Source organism: Petaurus breviceps, unplaced genomic scaffold (assembly GCF_028583685.1).
Source record: "Petaurus breviceps papuanus isolate PSGF00001 unplaced genomic scaffold, PetGlider_PUasm1.0 90792, whole genome shotgun sequence".
In the NCBI taxonomy this organism is placed as follows: domain Eukaryota; kingdom Metazoa; phylum Chordata; class Mammalia; order Diprotodontia; family Petauridae; genus Petaurus; species Petaurus breviceps.
This window is the reverse complement of record NW_027187347.1, coordinates 6,980,039-7,004,744: the sequence shown is the minus strand read 5'-3', so window position 1 is coordinate 7,004,744 and position 24,706 is coordinate 6,980,039. Positions and strand designations below refer to the sequence as shown.

The 24,706-nt window shown below is 37.0% G+C and overlaps 1 protein-coding gene across 1 annotated transcript in view; it reads right to left on the bottom strand.

Annotated features, from left to right (window-relative positions):
• The window catches only part of NECTIN3 (nectin cell adhesion molecule 3), a 207,130-nt gene that overhangs the window by 71,294 nt on the left and 111,130 nt on the right, over positions 1–24,706 (bottom strand). The window lies entirely within an intron of this gene.

Here is a 24,706-nt window from a genome sequence, read left to right as displayed (position 1 = left end):
AACTGAGTCATCATAAATATCTAGGCATTAGGGGAATTATAGATGGCTAGCAGAAAAATCATTAAAGGAGAAGGTAGGATAGCTAGGTTCTGGGTATTGGGCTACTACAAATAAGTCTCAGAAAAGCAAAATGATCTTCCTGGGTTTTGAGTTTTTTCATCTATTAAAAAAGGCCATCCAGGGGCGGCTAGGTGGTGCAGTGAGTAAAGCGTCAGCCCCGGAGTCAGGAGGACTCGAGTTCGGTTCCGGCCTCAGATACTTAACACCCACACAAAAAAACTAGCAGTGTAACCTTGGGCAAGTCACTGAACCCCAATTGCCCTCCAAAAGGCAAAAAAAAAGGCTATCTACATTTTATCCAAATACCAAATTGGGGCACTATAAGTGAAAATAATGATGATGATGATGATAGCAGCAGCTAGCATTTATAAGGAACTTTGAGATTTGAAAAGTTTTTGCAAATATTATCTCATTTCACAGATGAAGGAGCCAAGGTAGATAGTTTAAGTGGCTTGTTCAATCTGGATTTTGACTCACATCTACCTGACTCCGGGTTCAGCTCTCTACACACTATGTCACATAGATATAGTCTAGGTTGTTTTCTGATTGTTTCCTGTATATTGATTCTACTTGATTATAAGTTCTCTTAGGGTGCTAGCTCTCCATCCTCTAGAAAATTTATATAGTTCTGGGCACATAGTAGGTACTCAAAAAGTACCTGTAAGCGGATTGGTATATAAACTTTTTTGAGGATCTTTTGAATAAAAGTCTTATGTGGATAGAGCTGTCATTCAGTGATAGAAAAGTAAAGTGGACTGGGTAGCAGGGCATGGAGGCCTGCCCTGGACTGTGCTTTGGAACAGGGAAATGGAGGGTACTCCCAGAGAAACCAAACTCCTAAGGCTTAAGAGTCATATAATGGAGAGGATGTTAAAACCAGACTGTTCTGGGGTTGGAATAGGAGGGCCCATCAGAGAAAACGAGGTCCACAAAGGTACCCAACGTTCCTACAATCATCACAGAGCCTAAGAAGCAACTAGTGATGGCTGTCTGGCAACCACACTCCACAGCCTTATTTCTCATATATCCCTCAGGCTGCAAGGCCTTTTGTGTCATTTCCTTTTCCCTTGAAGTTAATTTTTCATCATATTTCACTTGTATGAAAAAGAAAAGGGGATAAGGAAAAAACACAGACTGTGACTTACCTAGGATACTGCTTAGAGGAGGTCCTGGATATAAATACATTATTAACAATACTATGATCTCAAAAGAAATATATCTACTTACTTTTTTTTTCTCCTTTCCCCTTAATTAAATCTAACTGAAATGCTTCATTATTTTAGTTCATGGAATAATTATGTTTATTTATTTTACCAAATTAACTCTCTTATGCAAATAACATACAATTTGAAATCAATGTTTTTTTTTTCTTTATATCAATTGTCAATTGTTGTTGAAAAAGAAACCAAAATAATAGACAAAATTTGCATGCAATTATTTATGGCTCAAATACAATTATACAATTTTTATAATAAACATTGATCCTCTCCTCCCCACTCTCTATCCTCCCAGGTAAAATTCTATCATAAACTAAAAAGTGATCAGATATAATCAGAACATTTTCTAGATGTTTCTCCATAGATTAGCACATATGAATACACACACAGTTTAACGTACTATAGTCCCTTTCACACCCAAACACATGCACCCAGTTTTAAATGTAATTCATCAAAGCAGAAAGAGGCCAAAGTAAAATCTTCAACTTTGCAGTTACATTGTCTCCAAAAAACCCTACAATTTCTCAGGGACTACTTACAAGTAAAGCTACATTTTCACACCATCCTCCTAAAGTGTAATTTGTGGTTGCCATGGGAACATATACATCAATAATGAGGCATTAAAATGTTTCAACCAAATACATTTACATGCCATTTCCTTTAATAAGCAGGATGGATCACCTAAATAATTGTTGCCCGCCAAACAACTGAAATCAAGATTATTACCTTCTCTGAAGTGCCAATGAATTTATAATAGGAATCATTACAAAGTCAAGCATTTAAAAGTCTTTTAACAATTCTTACCCTATTTTTCCCATGTAGGTAAAGAAAATTCCACAGTTTGCAAATTTTCTCTCTCATCCCAAATTCATTACAGTTTGAGCAATTGTAAAGATATCACTCAAATCATGCATTAGTTTTTTGTATCTATGCAAGCAGTCAGATAGTCATGATTGTGACAAGACCGTAAAATAAGTATATTATTCATATGTTCAAGGACAAAAAGAGCTCATCTTTTGGGCAAAGAAACAAGGGATCATTCCACAAAATAGTTTTTGTCCCCTCAAGATACAATGGCATATTTTGGAATGTGGCAACAATTAGTGTTCCTTGGTGTGGAACAAAACACAAGGTAAAATGACTCACTTGCCACTTGTATGCCTTCAACAGTGTCTAACAAACAAACACTATTGATCTGTGAGCCTAACACAGGATCAAAGATCTCTAAAGTCAAGCTTTAGCTCCCAGAGGGATGTATTTAGACTTCAGGGTAATGTCCATATTACCCTCCTACCATTTACTAGACATTCTCATCAAGAAAAAAAAAATCACAGAACCTCAGTGTAGGAAAGGGACTTTAGAGCTCATTTAACCTCCTACCCCATGTAAGAACCTATTGTCCTACAGTTTTGATTAGTTCTAGTTTAAATACTTCTGGTTAGGAAAGTTCACTCTTCACAAGCAGCCCGTTCCTTTCTAAGTCATCTCATACTGTGTAAGTCAGAATCCAACGCTCTGGACTACCACTATTCTCCATAGTTCAATTTACCAGTGCTTCATAGAATGGAGGTAAGTCATTAATGCTGGCTACTTAGTCTCATCACAGCTTTCCATTGCATCTGGGTTACTTGTGAGGCTGATTCTTCAGAGATCAGAATGTTCCATGATTTATAGCCATAGAGTGTCACTGTAAACCTAGTGTTAGTGTGGACTTTTGTAGCTGGAGATCATTTAAAGTAGAACATAATTTTCCAAAAGTATCTTCACCCACTCTCATTCTATTCTGGGTCTAACTCATTGTCTATATGTAATCACACACACATGCAAACTCAATGGAGTAACTCAACTATGTAGCATGATCTGGGCATTATGTTGGTTTATCCTGTGTAGATGCCAGCCTGATCTTTTATGAATGCTCATAGATACCTTCAAAGGAATATAGAACAAAAAGTCTCATATTTAATTTTATAGGTTTACATATTAAAATAAGTATGTTAAAGCACAACTTTCTGAAGCAGGATTCCAGTGGAAATAGCATGGCACAGAAAATCCGATGAGCTTAAGTTCTTCTAGAGGTAAGTAGGTATGTAATATACAGACTGCTAGCCAATCAGGAAGAAATGAGTTCAAATCTGGCTTCAAATGCTTACAAGCTGTGTGACTCTCAGCAAGCAACATAACTTCTATCTTCTTCAGGATTCTCAATTATAAAATGGGGAATATAATTACTTCTACCTCAAAGCACTGTTGTGAGGATGAAATACGATAATATTTGTAAAGTGGTACTTATTACAGTGCCTAGCATATAGTGGGCTCTTTGTAAGTTCTCTCTCCCTTTCTGTTTCCCTCCCTCCCTCCATTCCTTCCTTCCTTCCTTCCTTCCTTCCTTCCTTCCTTCCTTCCTTCCTTCCTTCCTTCCTTCCTTCCTTCCTTCCTCATTCTGCAACTTCGTAAATCCACTTGTCCTTTCCAGGTCTCTGTTTCTTCTGTCAATTTTGGGGACTCAACTAGATTATCCACATAGCTCCTTCTTCCTCTAACATTCTATATTTCTGATCTTAAATTAAATATTCTTCTTCTTCCTCACCAAAGGCAATTTGTTTCTCTACAAAGCTTAAAACTATTCCATCAATACATAAGAGTGGGGCATGCCTCTTTGCTTTGTTCAAAAACAAGGTTAACAAAAAATTTGAATTAGATGGACCTTGTAATTAGATAGCATTTCAGGTAGAAATAAATGAATTCATAAGATCAAATGAGCATATTCTATGGAACATTAATTTAGCATTTCATTTCTAACAAAATTGTGTAAAACCTTGCTCCTGAGATTTCTGTCCCTACTTACCTGTTTTGTAATATAGAACTGTTCTCAATAAAGAAAATCTCTTGTGTTTTTTTAGATAAAGAAAGCTATTAGGTCCTCTAAAATGGGTGAGGAAATTTCTACATCCCATAAGAAAACATTACATTATACTTAGCTTCAATAGTCCTTTTGCTTCTACTTTTCAGGAGTCAATCAAAAAGAGCCTCTAATTATGATTTGCAGTCCCCTGATGTCACTGTGAACTTAACACAAGTCTCAAATAAGCCACTCCAAATTTAATGTACTGATCAATTCTCAAATATGAATAGTCAAAATTTAATTCTTTAAAAGTCAAACCACAGAATACAATTTAAGTAAATTAATAGTTACTGTAATACCTTTCTGTATTAGCTCTCAAGTAGCTTTAAGCCATTAAAAACAGCTAGAAAAAAGTTCAAGAGTATGTATCAGAGTTAAAATGCAAGCTTTTTCTGTGACTTATGTGGTTTTTCTTTTAAATCTTTTTGATGGTAGGATAAAAAGGATTTTTGCTGTTGTTTTTTAAGGTTATAATCTGATGATAAATTTTGTAACTGATAAAGGATTATGGGAATACATCACTCTTTCAAATGTTTCATCATTCCAGTTAAGATTCTAAATTGTGTATACGTATATATACATGTATGTATATATATATAAATATATGCATATATATATATATCCACACATATATTTTTTCTTTTGGACATGGCCACTGAAGTAATTTGTTCTGTTTGACTGCATGTTTCAAACAGAATATTTTGTTTTTCCTACTTTCTCAGTTGGAGGATAGAAAGGCAAGAGTGAGAAAATACAAATCTGAAAATAAAATGAAATTGGACTGAATTATTGAGGAGGTTCTTTATTTTTAATATATTTTAAAATTTCTTTATTTTTCCCCAATTACATGTAAAAACTATCTTTAACATTTTTTTTTTTAATTTTGAGTTCTAAATTCTCTCCTTTCCTACTTCTCCCCCCTCATTGAGAAGCCAGGGACTTTAATATAGGATATATATGTGAAGTCATACAAAACATATTTCCATGTTAGTCATATTGTGCAAGAAAACATAGACCAAAAAGAAAAAAAAGAAAAAGGAAGTAAAAAAACCCACCCCCAAAACAAAATCTTTTGATCTGCTTTCAGACTCCATTAGTTTTTTTTTTTCTCTGTAGAGAGATTGCATTTTTTATCATGAGTCCTTTAGAATTGTCTTGGATTATATTGCTGAGAATAGTTAAGTCATTCAAGGGGGTGGAGCCAAGATGGCAGAGTAAAAGCAGGGACTTGTTTGAGTTATCCCCCAAACTCCTCAAAATAATGTTAAAAAATGAATCTAAACAAATTTTAGAACTGCAGAACCCACAAAATGATGGAGTCAAATAAATCTCCCACCCAAGACAGCCTGGAAAGTTGACAGGAAGGGTTTATCACATTGGGCTAGGAACAGAGCACAGTCCAGCATGGGCCACACTTGCATAGACAGGACTGTAGCAGGCCTCAGGGGACTGAATCTCTGGCAGCTAGGGGGTTTCCAGACTTTCCAGCCCACAAACACCAAAGACAGAATAGGTTAGTGGAAAAACTCTGTCGGACCTGATGAGAGAGAAGCATGGTCCATCCCCAGTTCTGGGGTGGCAGAGGTGGTAGTGGCAGTGGCAGCAGTGGCAACAGTAGGAGCAGTGGCTACTTCTGGACCTCCCTGCCCACTAATGGTATGGGAATTGAGTGGTTGATCAGAGGAGGATTGCAGGGATCTTTTTTGTTGGAGCTGGGGCAGGATTCTCTTGCTTTGCCCTGCTTGGATCTGGGTCACAGTCCTGGAGTGAGAAGGAACAATGGTGTGGCAGAGCTTATGGCTGCAGTGGAGAAGGATTCTCCTCACAGTTCCAAGGCAGAAAAGAGTACTTGTGGTCACTCATAGACCAGAACACAGGCAAGGAGAGGAGTAAATACCTCTCCTTTTATCATACCACCTTGGAAGAACTGAAAATTTACATGACCCTAGAACTATCTCTGAAAAGAGCTGCACAAAACACCTGATACTTAGGAATGTATGCACACCCCCATCATCACTGGAAGCAGAGTTCTACCTTAACAAAGAGTTAGAAAGTCAAGTATTTGGCTGGGGAAATGAACAACCAGTGTTAAAAAAAAATAAACAAAAAAACCTCAGACTATAGAATCTTACTTCGGTGACAAAGAAGATCAAAATATACCACCAGAAGAAGACAACAAAGTCAAAGCTCCTACATCAAAAGCCTCCAAGAAAAATATGAATTGGTTGCAGGCCATCAAAGAGCTCAAAAAGAATTTTGAAAACCAAGTAAGAGAAGTAGGGGAAAAACTGGGAAGATAAATGAGAGTGATGTAAGAAAAGGATGAAAAATGAGTCAATAACTTGCTAAAAGAGACCCCCAAATTTTGAAGAAAGTTACACCTTAAAAATAGACTAACTCAAATGGCAAAAGAGGCCCAAAAAGCCAATGAGGAGAAGAATGCCTTAAAAAGTCAAATTGCCCAGATGGAAAAAGAATTTCAAAAACTCACTGAAGAGAATAATTCCTTCAAAATTAGATCGGAGCAAATGGAAGCTAAAGACTTTATGAGAAATCAAGATACTATAAAATAGATCCAAACAAATGAAAAAATGGAAGACAATGTGAAATATCTCATTGGACAAACCACTGACCTGGAAAATAGATCCAGGAGAGATCATTTTAAAATTACTGGAGTATCTGAAAGCCATGATCAATAAAAGAGCCTAGAAATCATTCTTCAAGAAATTCTCAAGGAAAATTGCCCTGATATTCTACAACCACAGGACAAAATAGAAATTGAAAGAATTCACTGATCACCTCTTGAAAAAGATCCCAGGGTGGCTAGGTGGTGCGGTGAGTAAAGTGCTGGCCTCGGAGTCAGGAGGACCCAAGTTCGGTTCTTGCCTCAGACACCTAACACCCACACCCACACCCACACACACACACACACACACACACACACACACACACACACAAAAACAACTAGCCATGTAACCTTGGGCAAGTTACTTAACCCCAATTGCCCTCCAAAAGGCAAAACAAAACAAAATAAAACAAAACAAAACAAAAAGCAAAAAAAAAGATCCCCAAAAGAAAACTCCTAGCAATATTATAGCAAAATTCTAGAGTTCCCAGGTCAAGGAGAAAATACTGCAAGCATTCAGGAAGAAACAATTTGAGTATTGTGGAAACATAATCAGGATAACACAAAATCTAGTAGCTTCTACATTAAGGGATCGAAGGGCTTGGAATATGATATTCCGGAGGTCAAGGGAGCTAGTATTTTTTTTTTAAGCAATTGGGGTTAAGTAACTTGCTCAAGGTTACACAGCCAGTTATTTCTGGGTGTGGTGCCAAGTATCTGAGCTCAGATTTGATCCTCAGGTCATCCTGACAGTGGAGCCAGTGCTCTTACTCGCTGAGCCACCTGGCCGCCCCTAAGCAATTGGGGTGAAATTAAGTAACTTGCTCAAGCTTACACAGCCAGGTCCTTCTGGGTGGGTGCTAAGTGTCTGAGCCCGGATTTGATCCCCAGGTCATCCTGATACTGGGGCCGGTGCTCTTACTCGCTGTGCTACCTGACTGCCCCTGGAACTAGTATTAAAACCAAGAATCACCTATCCAGCAAAACTGAATATAATCCTTTGGGGGAAAAATGTATATTCAATGAAATAGAGTACTTTGAAGCATTCCTGCTGAAAAGACCACAGCTGAATAGAAAATTTGACTTTCAAATACAAGAATCAAGAGAAATGTGAAAATATAAACTGGAAAGAGAAATAATAAGGACTTATTAAAGTTGAACTATTTACATTCTTACATGGAAAGGTGATATTTGTAACTCATGAGCCCTCTGTCAGTATTAGGCTAGTTGGAGGAAATACACACACACACATACACACACACATATATATACATACATATATCCATATATAGACAGTGGGCACAGGATAAGTTGAATATGAAGGGATGATAACTAAAAAATAAAATTAAGGGGTGAGAGAGGAATATATTGGGAGAAAGAGGAAGGCAGAGACAGAATGGGGTAAATTATCTCACATAAAAGAGGCAAGAAAAAGCTTTTACAATGATGGGGAAAAGGGGATTGGTGAGAGGGAATGAATGAACCTTACTCTCATTGTATTTAGCTTAAGGAGGGAATAATATACACACTCATTTGGGTATTGTAACCTACAGGAAAGTAAGGGGGAAGTGGATGGGGGTGGGGGGATAATAGAAAGGTGGGCAGATTGGGGGACAGGGTACTCAGAAGCAAACACTTTTGAAAAGGGACAGGGTCAAAGGAGAAAATAGAATAAATGGAGGACGAGATAGGATGGAGAGAAATATAGTTAGTCTTTCACAACATGACTATTTATGGAAGTGTTTTGCATAATTATACATGTATACCCTACATTGAATTGCTTGCTTTATCAATGAGGGTGGGTGTGGAGGGAAGAAGGGCAATGATTTGGAACTCAAAGTTTTAAAAACAAATGTTAAAAAAATGTTTTACATGCAACTGGTAAATAAGATATACAGGCAATGGGGTATAGAAATCTATCTTGACCTACAAGAAAGTGAGGGGGAACAGGATGGGTGAGGTGATAGAAGGGAGGGCAGACTGGGGGAAGGGGTAATCAGAATGCATGCCATCTTGGGGTGGTAGGGGGAGAGATGGACAAAAAAAATGGAACTCAAAATCTTGTTGAAATGAATGTTGAAAACTAAAAATAAATAGTTGTCACTCACAGTTGATCATCATACAATATTGCTGTTACTGTATACAATGTTCTCCTGGTTCTGCTTATTTCACTTTGCATCAGTTCATATAAGTTTTTCTCATTTTTTTCTGAGATCATCCTGCTCATCATGTCTTATAGCACAAGAATATTCCATCACAATCATATACCACAACTTGTTTAGCCATTCTTCAATTGATGGACATCCCCACAACTTCAAATTCTTTGCCACCACTAAAAGAACCATTATAAATATTTGTGTATATATAGGTCCTTTTCCCATCTCTTTGGGATACAGACCTAGTAGTTGTATTGCTGGGTGAAAGGTTTTGTATGCTTTTATAGCCCTTTGGCATAGTTCCAAATTGCTCTCCAGAATGGTTTAATCAGTTCACAACTCTATTGACAATGCATTAGTGTCTCAGTTTCTCCACATCCCCTTTAACATTTGTATAATGGTAATGGGAATTTGAAGATCTTCCCTGCCCTGTAATAGGCTTAACTTAATCACATGGAGCCTGTGGTGGGAGGAGTTTGATCAATGGGTGGAGCAGGGCTGAGAGGAAGCTGGGAGAGCAGTTAGAGCTGGGGAGGAGAGAGGTCACAGACAAGCAGATAGCTAGGCTTGTGAATGTTTGTTTGTGGGTAGGCTTTGGGATGGTATTGCTCTCTACAGTGTTGTGTATAGATTTCTTTATTGCTATGATGAATTTGGTTTTCTGGTGCTGGGATTTGACTTTCTGGTGTCTGAATAAGTGTTTTGTTTCTGTCTTCTACATGGAAAGTCTGTTATATTTTGTGATTCAGAATTATGCCGGCATGAATATCATGTTGGTGCTACAATTTGTCATTTTCCTTTTCTATAATATTAGCCAATCTTATATGTATGGGGTATTACCTCAGGGTTGTTTTAATTTGCATTTCTCTACTCAGTAGTGAGCAATTTAGAGCATTTTTTCACATATGGCTCTAGATAGCTTTTATTGATTCATCTGAAAACTGCCTGTTCATTTTCTTTGAAAGAATCCACCAATCACCTCCAGAATGATATCCCAAAATAAAAACTTCTTGAACTTCCTGGAAGGAAGAGGGAATGGAATAAAACTGGGTCTAACTATTCTAAACAGAAGGTAATTGGGTCAGGGATCATTACAGATGAAGATCAAATTCTTCAACATGGGAAAAAGCACTGAGGTATATGCTGTGGGGGGCTGGGAAGGAGGAAGAGGATTAGTTTACTGAAGGAGGAGTCAGAAAGTGAATGCCAAGGGAATATAAGGGAGAAAAGACCAAAATCACCAAAGATTTCAAGAGTAAGATAATTCAGTTAAAAACTAGACCCCAAGCAGATAAAATAGAGGGATTACTCTAATTAGAAGAGAAGATAAATATCAGAACATCCAAAAGATTACAGAACTCTATAAATAAATATTTCAGAACAACAGGAATTGAATTAACACCCAATTAAACATAGAACCCTGTGTGGATCTCCAAGACAGCAAACTCAGCAGTATTTTCCAGAGTGGTTTAAGAGAGAGATCACAATCTTGAGAGCAGTTAAGGGGAAATAAAGGACAAAATTTATGACCTACACAGCAGAAATAATTAGGAAGACAGAAAAATTTGAATCTATGGTGGTAAGTCTTTCCCAAGAACTAAAAGAGAAAACAGATGGGAAATCAAATATACTAAAGTGGAGAATAATCCGGCAGAAGAAAAGTCCAAAACAATATAATTAAAAGAACACATGATCTCTAATTTATTTCAAAGACAGGGATATATAGAGACAGCTTAAAAATCATAGTCCTCCCAGAAGAATATGACAGGCTGAAAACAAAACAAAAAACCCTGAAACACCACAATCTAAGAAATTACATAAGTAAACTGCACAGAACTTCTTAATTCAGAAAATAAAGCACCAAAAAAACCCCAAAAAACAAAAAAAACATATTTTCAGGGGAAAAATGCTTAAAACTCCAAGAGAAATAGTGGGTAAATCGAACAATTCTAATAACAAGCAACAAATTCAGCAAGTAACTGGGTAAAGATAAGTATTTAGATTATCCAGAGTCATCTTTTAAAACACAAATATAAAAGTGTCAAGTTGGGTTGAAGTGGGGGAGAATTAGAAGGATAATGAATGATGACAGTTTTATGGAGTAAACAGAGCCAAGAGTCATCAGTTTGAAAACAAACCCTTGGTGGAAGAAATAAATCTTCACGGAAAATAGACATGCTTCTGTCTGCTCTGGTCAACATAAAGATAAAGCCTTGAAGGACTCTTTTCTTATCTTTCTTTAATCTCTTATTTCTTCTTATTTTTCACACAGTCTGACTTTTTCTCCTCTTTGGTATGGCAGTATTGTCATTAAATTAAACACACACACACACACACACACAAAGACACACCTGTGTTTTCTGAGAAAAAAATAAACCTAGAACGAATGAAGGAAATTAAAATCAAAACAACTGTGAAGCTTTACCTCACACCTTGCAAACTGGTAAAGACTGACGAAAGATGGAAATACTCAATGTTGGAAGGGTTGTGCAAACACAGACCTAGTAAAACACTGTTGGTGGAACCATAGAATTATGGAAAGCAATTTGGAATTATGCAAAGGAAGTGAGTAAAAGATCCATACCCTTTGCAAGTTATGGAATCAAAGAACTGGAAACAAAGTAGATGCTCACTGACAAGGAATAGTTAAGCACACAAATGTAACGGACTATTTCATGCAATAAGAAATTATTACTATGAAGAATTCAGAGAAGCATGCAAAGATTTATATGAACTGAAGTAAGCAGAACTAATAAAACAATGCTATAGTGATACAAGTGGAAATAACAATGATAAGAACATAAAAACAAGCCTAAACTGAATGTTCAGTTATGGTAATAGCTAAGTTTTAGCCCTCAAGAGGAGAGGGACCATATCTCTCCCTCCTCTGCTGATTTGGCATGAGCTCTGGATATGGAATACTGGTTTTACTCTTATACTTAACTGATGTATCAGTTACTTTGCTGAATGGCTTCCTCCCTCCCCCATACATACACCTTTTATTCTTTGATAAAAAAGATAGCTCTCTGAGGGATGGTAGAGGGATATATTTGAAAATGAAAGTGATATGAAAGCAAGAGATAACAATGAAAATTAAATAGTAAAATAAAAAGCGAAAAAATAAGAAAAACTTGCTTCATTTAGGGAAAAAAACCAACTAAATATGACCTAAATTGCTTCACTCAACAAGAGGCCTATCCTCAAATCAGAAGCAGACAGGGATGAGAAATAAAGATCCCTCAATTCAATTCCTTTGTGAAAATTATATACATGTTTAATGTGTTGATGTTGGCAGAATTTTTGTACATTTTCATGCCAATAAAAGTTATTAAAACTGAATTGAACCCAGACTCTCTTGGCTAGAAACTGTAATATTCAGCATTCTCAGGCCAGTGACAGAGAGCAGACATGGAATTTAGAAGTACCAAATCCTACGAATCTTGGATGTGGAAGAGAACTCAGATGTACTAGTCCAGCCCTTTCCTTTTTAGAGATGTGGTAAATGAAGCTTAGAAATATCATGTGCTTTACCAAGGTCACAATATCTAGTTACTTACATAGCTAGGACTATAACTCAGGTTTCCAGATACCTAGTTACAATGCTCTTCCCATCCTACTGCTATGAAGTGGGTATCACAGTTGCCAGTAGTCATATTATCTCTTTTGGAGTGTTTATACAAACCACAGGCAGCATAATATTGTGCTTGGAATCAGGAGATGTGGGTTTAAATCCCATCTCAGATACTTACAAGCTATATGATCATAGGGAACAACCTCTAAAAGCCTCAGTTTTCCCATCTATAGTATGGGGACACTACTACTCATATTTCTTTCTCCACAGCATTGTGGTTAGGAAAGCACTTTGAGAATCTTAAAATGTCATAGAAATGTGAGTTATTATAATTATTGTCCTTTGTTTAATGAATCATCATGATGTAAACATACTCTCTGAGTGAGAATGAAATTATTGGTTCACAAAATTGTTCTACTAGTTACTAGTAAATTAATATATATTTTTTTTAAATTCTAAGATGCCAGTTACATCCTGTCCTAGATTGTTAACTGCTAGACCTCTGAATGCTAAGCATCCACAATATCACCCTGATACCAATATAATATCGTAGTCCTGATACCAAATTTTCCTTTCTGGTTGTATTCTCAGGTGAGATGTGGATGAACTATGCTATTTATTTCCCTTGAGGATTCTGGAAGTAAACATGAAAACAAACCACTTTCCCTCTTGGTGGATAAGATCTAAGGGAACCCATCATGATCAAAGAAAAACTATTTTCTTCAAATCATGTCACTAATTTTCATAATTTGTAATGGGAGTTTGCATAGGAACAACACTGAAAAGGAATGATACATCATAAAAATATATTATCCAGATGGTTTTGATTTAATAACATAGCAACAAACTCAAACAGGCATTTTGCCTTATCCCAAATAGAAAGCACAAGACATTAAAATGTCATCATAGATGTTAGAGTCAGAAAAACAGTATGATGAATAAAAAATGTAGACTGTGTGCAACATTAATTTCATTTCATGTAACGTTTAGACAGTATAAAATATAAATAATTTACAAAGGAAACGTGCAGGGCTTAAATTTGAAAAAAAAAAAACCCATGACTTTTATTATTCTGGTGCAATAATGACTTTGTCCATAAGGTTCTTTTACTAGGATCCTTTCAGAAATTCAGTTTTAAAGAACCTCCAGGTCCATCTAACTGTTTTTAAACAGTTAATGTTTTTAAACATTAATGTCATGGAATTGGCTGAGAAATGATCCATTAGATTGATGCTGATACTCATTTAGAAGCACTTCTCACCTTTTTTAGGGAAAAGGCATACACACACATATAGATACACACATAGAAACATATGCATATGTATATATGCACACACATATTATATATAATATAATCATGAATCTGCTGTATATATATGTTGTATATATATACTGTAAAGATTTCAAGGTTAATCAAGAATCTGCTGTGTGTGTGTGTGTATACAGCAGATTCATGATTTCAAGGTTAGTAAAGATTTCAAGGTTAATCAAGAATCGGCTTGGGGTGGCTAGGTGGCACAGTGAGTAGAGAGCCAGCCCTGGAGTCAGGAGGACCTGAGTTCGGATCTGACCCCAGACACTTAACATACACACACACAAAAGACTAGCTGTGTGACCTTGGGCAAGTTACTTAACCCCAATTGCCCTCCAAAAAGCAAAAAAAAAAATCTGCTTTGTGTATATATATGTGTGTGTGTGTGTGTGTGTGTGTGTATAGCAGATTCATGAATAACCTTGAAATCTTTACAGTATATATATATATATATATACACACACAGCATATAATTATATATACAGCAGATTCATGATTATATTATATATTTTGTATTATATTAGTGTGTATATGTGTGTATGCCTTTTATATAGATATATAAAATTATATATATATGTATATATATATATATATATATAGCAGATTCTTGATTAACCTTGAAATCTTTACAGTGACTTTTCATGACCTTCCATGTCAAGAATAAACTCTTCATTTCCCATGAAAGCTCTTCACCTGGTCTCTCTTTTTCTCTATTCTCTAACTCTTCCTGTTCTATCCCACAATCCTATTCACTCTTTCATTCCTAGGGGGATGGATCTTACCAATTCAATTCAATTTGTGACAATGTCTAACATATACTTACATGGGAATAATGTAATGAGAGCCTAGCGTGGGGTCTGCCACATAGTAGTAGCTTGATAATCACTCATGGATTGATTGCCTGATTGGTACTTAATACTTTTGAGTGAATAAAATTTGCAATTTAGTAGAAAATTCTATTTTCTTAATGCTCTTCTCTATGTTGACTGATAAGCCATATTAGGTTGTAAACCTAAAGCCATCACAGTATCTTACCTAACCACCCAGCTCTTCTTGCTGACTTCCCTATTTCTGGTAGTGGTATTGGGATGTGGAACCCTGGCATCATCTTAAACTCTTCCATCTCATTTGCACACCCAGCCCCCATTCAAACAGTTACCAATTACTGTTTAATATGTCTCCTTAATGTCTTATGCATCCATTCTTTTTTACCATTTCCTATACTATCTAGTGTGGGCCACTAATCTCTCAATTCAAATTTCTTTTGTTTGGTCTCTACACCTCTCCAACCTAAATTATCCCATACATCATAGCCAGATCATCCTAAAGTACAGCTTCAATCATATTGCTCCTTTGCATAAAAATTCGCAGTGGTTCACACTGTCCATAAATAAGATTGAAATTCCTCAGTCTGGTATTGGAGCCCTTTCACAATATTAGCCCCAATCTATTTTTCTATTCTAATCCTGTTCCTCTATATGTATCTGATGTAATCCTCATGACGGCAATTTCTTTATTTGTCCCTAAATGTAAGCTTTTCTTTTCTCCCTCAGCACTTTCCTCATGCATCTTTCCTTTGCCTATAAGGAACTGCCTCCATCTTATCAGCCCAAGACCATCCATAGAAATTCCACCCATTCTGGAATACTGGACTTAAAATCAAGGAGTTATGATTTTGAATCTAACCTCAGACTCTTAAGAGGTAAGTGATTCTGGGCAAGTCATTTGACTTCTCCTGGGCTCCTTTTTCTCATCTGCAAAATGAAAATCATGATAGTACTTTAATACTTACCACACAGGGTATGCATACAAATATGTGTGTTTGTGTATGTATATGTGTGTGTGCTTGTGTTTCAAAAGATAAATATGCATATATAAACATACTATATATCTTTATAAGCTTTAAAATGTTATATAAATGAGTAATTTAAAAAATTATCTCCTTCCTGAAGTATTTCCTGAACTCTTTTTTAGGAAATGATCTCTCCCTCCTCTGAAATCTCGTAGGACTTTATGATTCTCTTATTATATTTTGCCTTATGTAATATTAATGATGATATTAAAAACTGATGTTTGTATAATACTTTAAGCCTTACAAAATTTTTTATATTCACCATCTCGCTTGATGTGAGTGACAAATTTGTCATATTTGAGCTACTAGATTGTAGACTTCTAGAGAGTAGAGACTGTGTTATAGTAGTATCACAAAATCTAGCATTACCCACAGGGCAATCAAACTGTGCATACCTTTTGATCCAGTAATAACACTACTAGAGATCAAAAAACAAAAATGGTAAAGGACCTACTTGTACAAAAATATTTATAGCAGCTCCCTTTGTGGTGGCAAAGAATTGGGAATTGAGAAGATGCTCATCATTTTGGGAATGTAATGGAATACTATTGTGCTATAAGAAATGACAAGCAGGATGCTCTCAGAAGAACCTGTAAAGATTTACTTGAACTGATGCAAAGTAAAGTGAGCAAAACCAGGAGAACATTGTACATAGTAACAGCAACATTGTGTGATGATCAACTGTGAATGATTTAGATATTCCCAGCAATACAATAAGCCAATACAATTTCAAAAGTTTCATGGGGAAAACTGCTATCCATTTTCCAAAGAACTGATGGAGTCTGAATGCAGAAAGAAGCATACTATTCTCATGTTCTTTATTTGTGTATTTGTGTGTGTTTTTTCTTTTGGTCTTTTTTCTTTCACAACCTAATATGGATTTACATGATTGCACATATATAACCTATATCAAACTGCTTACCATCTTAGGGACAGGGGAAGTGAAGGAAGGAGGAAGAAAATTTTTCCAATGAAAATTCAAATTTGTGTTTACATGTAATTAGAGGAAAAATAATACTATTAAAAAAACACAAAATCTAGCATTGAAAGAAAACTTAGAGAACATTTAGTCTGGTCTCTTCCTGTTACAGATGAGAAATTTGAGATACAAAGAATTTAAATAACTTGCCCAGATTCACTTAGGCAGTAAGTAGCAGTTCTAGTATTTGAACTCACATCCTCTAAACTTCAAATTCAATGCTCTTTCTCCTACACTACTTTCCTTTCATCTTTGTACTCCCCAAAGCAGTTTCGTGGGCCATATTCTTCATCTACACTCTTTTTCTCACAAGGATTCTCTATCTTTGTGCAAGAGACTCCCAGATATATATTTGTGTGTTGCCTTAAGACAAGATAGAAGAAACCCCTAGAGAACGATCCCAGAAGCCTTAAGTCTGCCCTGGGTACCCTTTTTCCTTAGAAGTAGGAAACCAAACCTTTACTCTAGGTCTACCCAAGCCATGACTAGGTGAAAAGTTCTCATCACCACTACTCCTGGGCTTCCTTAGTTCACCCATTTCATCTAATTGTGTGACATGGGATTCACTGGCACAGGACTGCTCAGCATGGCATGCCTACATCAAGAAGGTGCTGTACTTTATAAGCAAAGCAGAATTAAAATAGCTTAAGAAAAAAAAAACCCAAACAACTTCAAGATCTGCAGATTTAGAAAATCCACCCCAAATGTTCACGTGGACTACCTGTGATAAAACATTCTGAGCTTGTATTAGTCTGATCGGTCACAGTTAAACACACTGAAACTTGACTCTAGCACAGTGATGTCATTTTGGTCCTCTTCAGGAATGAAGAACAGCAACCAACCAATCATCTACTTTCATCTAAGCCTGCCTATATATCTCTCATATGCCTAGTATAAAGAGAGACTCCCTAGAAAGTCATGCAATGTTCCACCCAGGCCAGCCCAGCTGATTTTTTCAAGAGAGACCATCCAGGTCCTGCAGAAATTCTCCCCTCTTCTCCAGAGAAAGAACTATGGAGTCTGAATGCAGATGGAAGAATACTATTTGCTCTCCTTTTCTTTGGCTTCTTTGTTGTGTTTCTTCTTTCTCATGGTTCCTCCTATTAGTTCTAACTCTTCTTTAAATCATGACTAATGTGAAAATATGTTTAATATGAATGTACAAGTAAAGCCTATATCACATTGCATGCTGTCTTGGGGAGTGGGAAGAAGAAGGGGAAAGAGAAAATTCAAAATCTCAAGGAAGTGAATGTTAAAAACTAAAAATAAATATTTTTTTAAAAGGGAAAAAAAAAGAAATTCTCCTCTCTTCCCTGTGTTGGCTCAGCCCCTTGTGCCCACACTGTTTATCCAAGTTCCCCATTGAGCAGAATTGAATAAAGAGTGGTAACCACTAAAAAAGCTGTGCTCTCTTTGTGCTACAGCAAACCTTAAACTGAAAATAACCTATATTTGGTATACACACACACACACAAACTTAAATGCATGCATATATATTCACATACACATGCATGTATGTATAATATATATTTATATGTACATACATATGTATTTATATGTATGGATGCATATATATGCACGTACACACGTGCACTTGTGTGTGTATATCTTCCTCTCCAGAGTCACATTACCAACTATTTGCTGGACATCTCTACCTAGATGTCCCTTCAGTAGCTATAATCCAAAATGCCCCAAAGAAGATGACATCATCACCCAACTTCATTATTTCAAGCCATTTAAATCTGAAAAGTCCTTTCTCCTTCAACTCCCGTCTGATCATTTGCCAAGTCTTATAAATTCTATCTCTACATATCTCATATTTGTGCTGCTATCTCCAGGGTCACTCCCTACCGGTGATGGGGAACCTGTGTCCTTGAGGCCACATGTGGCCCTCTAGGTCTTCAAGAGCAGCCTTTTGATTGAACCCAAACTTCACAGAACAAATACCCCCATAATCAAAGGATTTGTTCTATAAAACTTGGACTCAGTACAATGGCTGTACCCAAGGACCTATAATGTTGGCCTTGAGGCCACAGGTTCCCCACCCCTGCCCTAGACCACTGGCTTAGCTTCTAGCATTTGCCCTATAGGCATCATTCAATGGAGAAATCTCTACAGACATAAGGCTAGCCATCACCACTAACTGCTAAGCAGCTCCCACCAAGGGGCAGGCAAACCAACCTAAATGAAGTCACAGGTCACCCTGTGGAATACATATGCCATGCATGCAAAATCACTGCCATCACCCCCCTTCAAATCATGATAAATACAACACAGGATCTTGAATCCAAGAGCCCAGGGAAAAATCCCTCAGAGCACTATTCCTGCTTCCAGACCTTTTCCAGAAGTCATTTCTCTGGGAACCAGACTTGATACAGATGTCAATTGGTAAATACTTCCACAAGTACTGCAGCCCCTGCCTTCTCAGCAGCCAAAATTACTGAAGACCCAGGAAAAGAATATCCTGGTCCTGTCAAATGGTTCAACATCAGAAACAGATATGGATTTATCAGAAGAAATACCATTAAGAAGATTCATTACCATAAGCTTTGCTGATGCTTTGACTCTGTAGTCATGGTCTTTTCCATCTGACTTGCAGCTGAAACCTTCTGTATGTTTCTCTGTTTCTGTCTCTCAAAATGTGAGCTCTGAGTGAAGCTTTAATTTTTCCTTCTCCAACATTTAATTAAGTCAACAAGCATATGTGTTAAGTACCATGCTAACCATTAGAGATAAAAAATATAAGCAAAAAGACAGTTTTTGTCTTCAAGAAGCTTATATTCTAATAAGGGAAGATAACTTATAAAAGGGAGTTGATTTTTAATTGATTCTGCTATCCATTTCCATTTTATGGATGAGTTCATCCCATTCACATTCAAAGTTATAATTTCTATTTGTGAATTTCCCTAGTTTTATTTTTACTCATGATTCTCCTTCTCAATGTCTTTTTACCCTATCTTTGTTATCTTATATCCACCCCTTACCCTCCTAGTCCTTATTTTAGCCACCTAAGAGTCTGTCCTTTACCTTCTCCCCCACCCTCCTGTGATAGTAATGGCAATTAAAGATTCCCCTGTATTGGCTTGGTTTTCAAATTGATTGTATTAAAACCCAGAGTTTGTTAATCCCACCTGTGGGATGGGCTTGTTGATGTGAAAAGAAAGTCCTGAAGTGGGAGGAGCTGGTGAGGTAGATTTGGAGAGACACTAGAGAGAGGTGGAAGATCTTTTTTGGAAGCAGCACCTCGTGGAGAGAGAGACTAAGAGAATTGCTGGTGGCCGCTTTGAATTGCTCTGGACTTTTGAGACCTGCCCCCTGAGCTGCCAAGGACTGAGGAGACATGGCTGTTTTGCTGGTACTTTGTCTGTCTGTTTTGATGTTATTTTGCCAGATTTGTCCACTGGTGAAAGACTGTCCTTTTGTTGAAGAAGTCCTGGAACCTGGCTGTTCGCTAAGAAGCCCTGAGACTGCCCTGCAGACAGAGAGTGAATACTGCCCACTGGTGAGGGACAGTACTGTTGTTGCAGGGGTCTGGAGACTGTCCGGCAGACAGAGTGAATACTGTCCACTGGTGAAGGACAGTGCTGTTGTTGCAGGGGTCTGGGAGCCTTTCTGTTGGTACAGAAGCCCTGAAGAAGGATTTTCTTGTTGTATGTTTACAGAAATCCTGGGAGAGGGCTTTGCTAATGTGTTCAGGGGTTCTAGGACTGTTCTACAGACAGAGGATGAATTCATGAAGGGACTGGCAATGGATCTTATGGCCTTGCTAAGCCTTGTCTCCCCAGGAACTAAGATTGCTGAGAACTTGCCTCGTGTCAAGATGAAGAAAAGACCTCCATTTGGGTATTAAGTGCTGTGTTTAAACTTGATGTAACTCTGGGGTAGATTCAATTGTGATCCAGGGGTGGGGAACTTTTGACCTTATGTTTGGAAACTAATCTACATTTGAGAAGAGGGGCTTTGTGGTGGACTTAATTAAGGTATAGCCTAGGGGTGGAGAAGTATTTAGAACAGAGACTTTGTAATTGATTGAATGATTGGAAGGTCCTGGGGTGGGGTAGTACTTGGAGATTATTTAATCACACTTAGTAAATGCTGTATTTTGAATGATGTCATGTTTTAATCTTCTCTGTTCTTGGTTGGTCACTGAATAAAATAGAGAGCACCTATGCTGGTATTTTGAACCTGGGAAGTTGCCTTTGCTTGGTATTACATTACACCTCCTAAATCTTAATTTATACGCTCTTCTAAAAGTCCCTTCTTCCCCATTTTGTCCCCCAAGTTTTTTCACCTCTTCACAAGTTCAGAAGACATCTACACACTTCCAGATGTACACACTGTTTTCTCATGAACCCAGATAAGAGCAAGGTTCCAACATTACCAGCTTTCCACCCTCACCTGCTTTCTCTGTATTAGCACTTCCTTTCATGCCACATTTTTATGATATAATTGCCCCTTTTTACCTTTTCCTACCCAATTGTTTGTTAGAATCATTCCATCATACACAACTCAGCCACATTCTTTCTTTCAAACTACCTCTGTAATGAGTTTTCTGGTTTTTTTTTTCTTTTTTGGAGGGGGAATGCAAAGAAATTGGGGTTAAGTGACTTGCCCAAAGTCACACAGCTAGTGTCAAGTGTCTGAGGCTGGATTTGAATTCAGGTCCTCCTGACTCCAGGGCCTGTGCTTGATTCACTCCGCCACCTACCTGCCCTGGTAATGATGAATTTTAACAATACTAACAACATTTTCATATATAATAAGTAAACAGTTTAACCTTAATGAGTACCTTAAAGTTAGTCTTTAACATTTTCCTTATATTTCTTTGGATCTACCACAATGAAGCAATATCAATATTGACCTATATACATCAAAATATTGTAGCATCTAAATTTTTAACAGAAAAGTTAAATGAATTACAGGTGGGGATAGATATATATCTATATATAATAATATATAATTATATATTATAATATATAATAACATATGTAATTATATATTATAATATGTACTAACAATAATGGGGGACTTTGAACTGCTCCAACCATTTTGGAGAGTAATATAGAATTATGCTGAGTTATTAAATTGCCTATATCCTTTGACCCAGCAATACCACTACTAGGTCCATTTCCAAAGACAATTAGAGAAACAAGGAAGAGAACCTATATGTTTCCTAATATGTTTATAGAAGCTCTCTTTGTGGTGGCAAAAAACTGGAAATTGCAGAGATGTTCATCAATTGGGGAATGACTAAATAAGTTGCGTGATGGAATTGTGATGATATTGTGATGGAATACTACTGTGCTACAAGAAAGGATGAGCTCAATGATCTTAGACAGACTTCCACAAAATAATGAAGAATGAAATGAGCAGAACAAGGACAACACTGTATACAGTAACAGCAATATTGTTTTAAGAACAACTTTGAGCAAAAAGGTCATTTTGACCATTTAAATACCCAAATTAATGCCTATGAAGAAAGATGCTATCTGCATCCAGAGAAAGAACTGATAAACAGATGTATAGAACAATTTTACACATATATGTGTGCATACCTATATATGCACGCATACCTATACACGCACAACTATTTGTGTCTAATGCTAGCCATCTCTAGGGTGGGGGGAGGGAAAAGAAAAAAGAAATTTACACAATGACTTTATTATATATTTTAAAAGAATAGCAAGTTGTACATAAGGGTTTGCAGTTTCATGAGTAGTCATCTTTTTAAAATTATTATTACCATGTTAAGGAAAAGATTGTTCTATTCCATAAATTAAAAATAAAATATTTTTTTAAGAAAGGGAGTAGAAGTGGGGTTTGGGGAAGAAGACATGCACATACTGGTTAAGTTTGGTAGATGTTCCATACATAATAAGCCTTAATAAATGCTTTTGCATTCATCAATCACCTATCAGAGGACTATTTATAATAGCTTCTTAGCTAGTATTCCTTTCGGTTTCTTGTCCTCTCTCCAAATCACTGTATTCTGAAATGTTAAAATAATTTTATCAAGATATACAGCTGTCCATGTTTCTCCGCTGCTCAAAAGCCTTCAGTTACTTCATAATGCCGCTCATCTAAAACACAAAATTCTGTTTGTCACTAAAGGCATCTGCAATTTGGCTCCTAGTCTCTCTTCTTTGACTTATTTTAAATGATCATCATGGTATACCTGTTGGAGAGCAAGGAGGGGAAAGGCACTCAGCTTTCTTTGTATCCTCAATGTTTAGCACCATACTTGGCACATAAACACTTAATAGATGCTTATTGACCAGCTCCTTGAACAACATTTTCCAGCCAAATGGTCCTAACAGCTACTCCTAACCTCAGTATTCCATCTCTCAGGTCTGCCTTTGATGCCTGGAATGCACTTCTTTCCTACTTGAGTTGATCTTCTTGAAGGCCTGCTTCAAGGGTGGCCTTTCCCAATCTCCCTGTCCTCACCTCCCTTCCTAACCCAACACATATATACAAACTTTAGAACATAAACCCTTAAATATGTTTCCACCGCCCTCCCCCCACTTTGGTCTTTGTATCCAGGGCCTTGTTGCACCTGTCCCACCTCATATATATATATATATATATATATATATATATACATATATATATATATACATACACACACACACACACACACACACACACACACACACACATATATATATATATATTTATCAGTTCTTGACCACTCTGGCAATGATCAGCATTGCCACACAATACCACAATAGTGCTTCATTTTACTCCTATCATTTTTTTTTCTTCTCTGCAAAAGACTCTGAATCTCCTTGTAGAATCAACACAGGGTTATAGATTCCCTACTAGCCTGAAGGCAACTGAAGGTCACATTCTCCTATTCTAGTCCAAATCTGTAAAACTTTACACAAACCCAGATCCCTTGGTTAGTCTGTTAAGTGTCTCATTAGTAGCGGGCTCCATGGCAGCTGCACACAAATTACTCGCTTCTCCACTTCTTCAAACCTCCATTGTTCCATTCTATACCCTTCAGGAACAAATTAGCAAAGCATGAGAACAAATACTCAAGAGGTCTACTCTGCTCTTAGAGGGTTCAAAACCATTTAGAAGGGGTCTTTGGAGCCCTCTTCATTACGGCAGTGGAGTCAAAAGTCCTGAGGCCTATCCCAGAAGCAAAAGAGAAGTTCTATGGGAGTCAATCTCTAGGTGTTTCAGAATCCAAATGGAGGTCGGGTCCATTTAGTAATGCATCTTGGTAAAACCCCCAAGTTTACAAGGAAGATTTTGCTTGTTCAAGTTATCGGTGTGGTCCTATGACTCCAAAGACAGCATCACATGAAAAGTGTTGAATGCTGAGGGCCAGGTTCATCTCATTACAAAGTATTCAATTCATAATTACTATAGTTCCTTTTAGCTTGGCTAGATAAATGACAACAGAATACTTAAATTGGCTTTCTATAGCAGCAGAGTAGCAATGGCTTATCCAGTTTGATTACATGAGTTCCAAAAAAAGCCCCAAGTCTCCTCACCCCCAATCCATCCAGTAACGGTCAAAACTGAATAGTTAGAACTTTATAGCTTTTGTTGTCCTCCTAAAATGCAAACAACTCCCTAGGACACTTAAAGCTGTTATCTGTTGTGTCAGTATAAATGTTGTTTGGATCCTTTCTGGAGAGCTGGGAAGAATAGAAAGCTTTCAATGGAGAAGAATAAGAATTGAGTACCTGAGGAAGAAATGTACTAGACAGTCATCAAAGGGATTCAGAATGAGGAAATTAAGGCCAGACTTCACGTCCTTCATAATTATGTTCAGTTTGAAGAATTTATTTAATGGGTTAAAATGAAACATGGGCCAGAGGAGTAGACTGGAAATAGGGACCCTTTATCTTTTGTCTGGTCTTGAATGCATGCATTCCCCAAAAGCTAAACCTGAAGCCAGGAGTCCTGGGTCTCAGTACCAGATGATATTTCTTTTCTTCTTTTTTTTTTTTTTGCAGGGCAATTGGGGTTAAGGGACTTACCCAAGGTCACATGGCTAGTTTTTTTTTAAGTGTC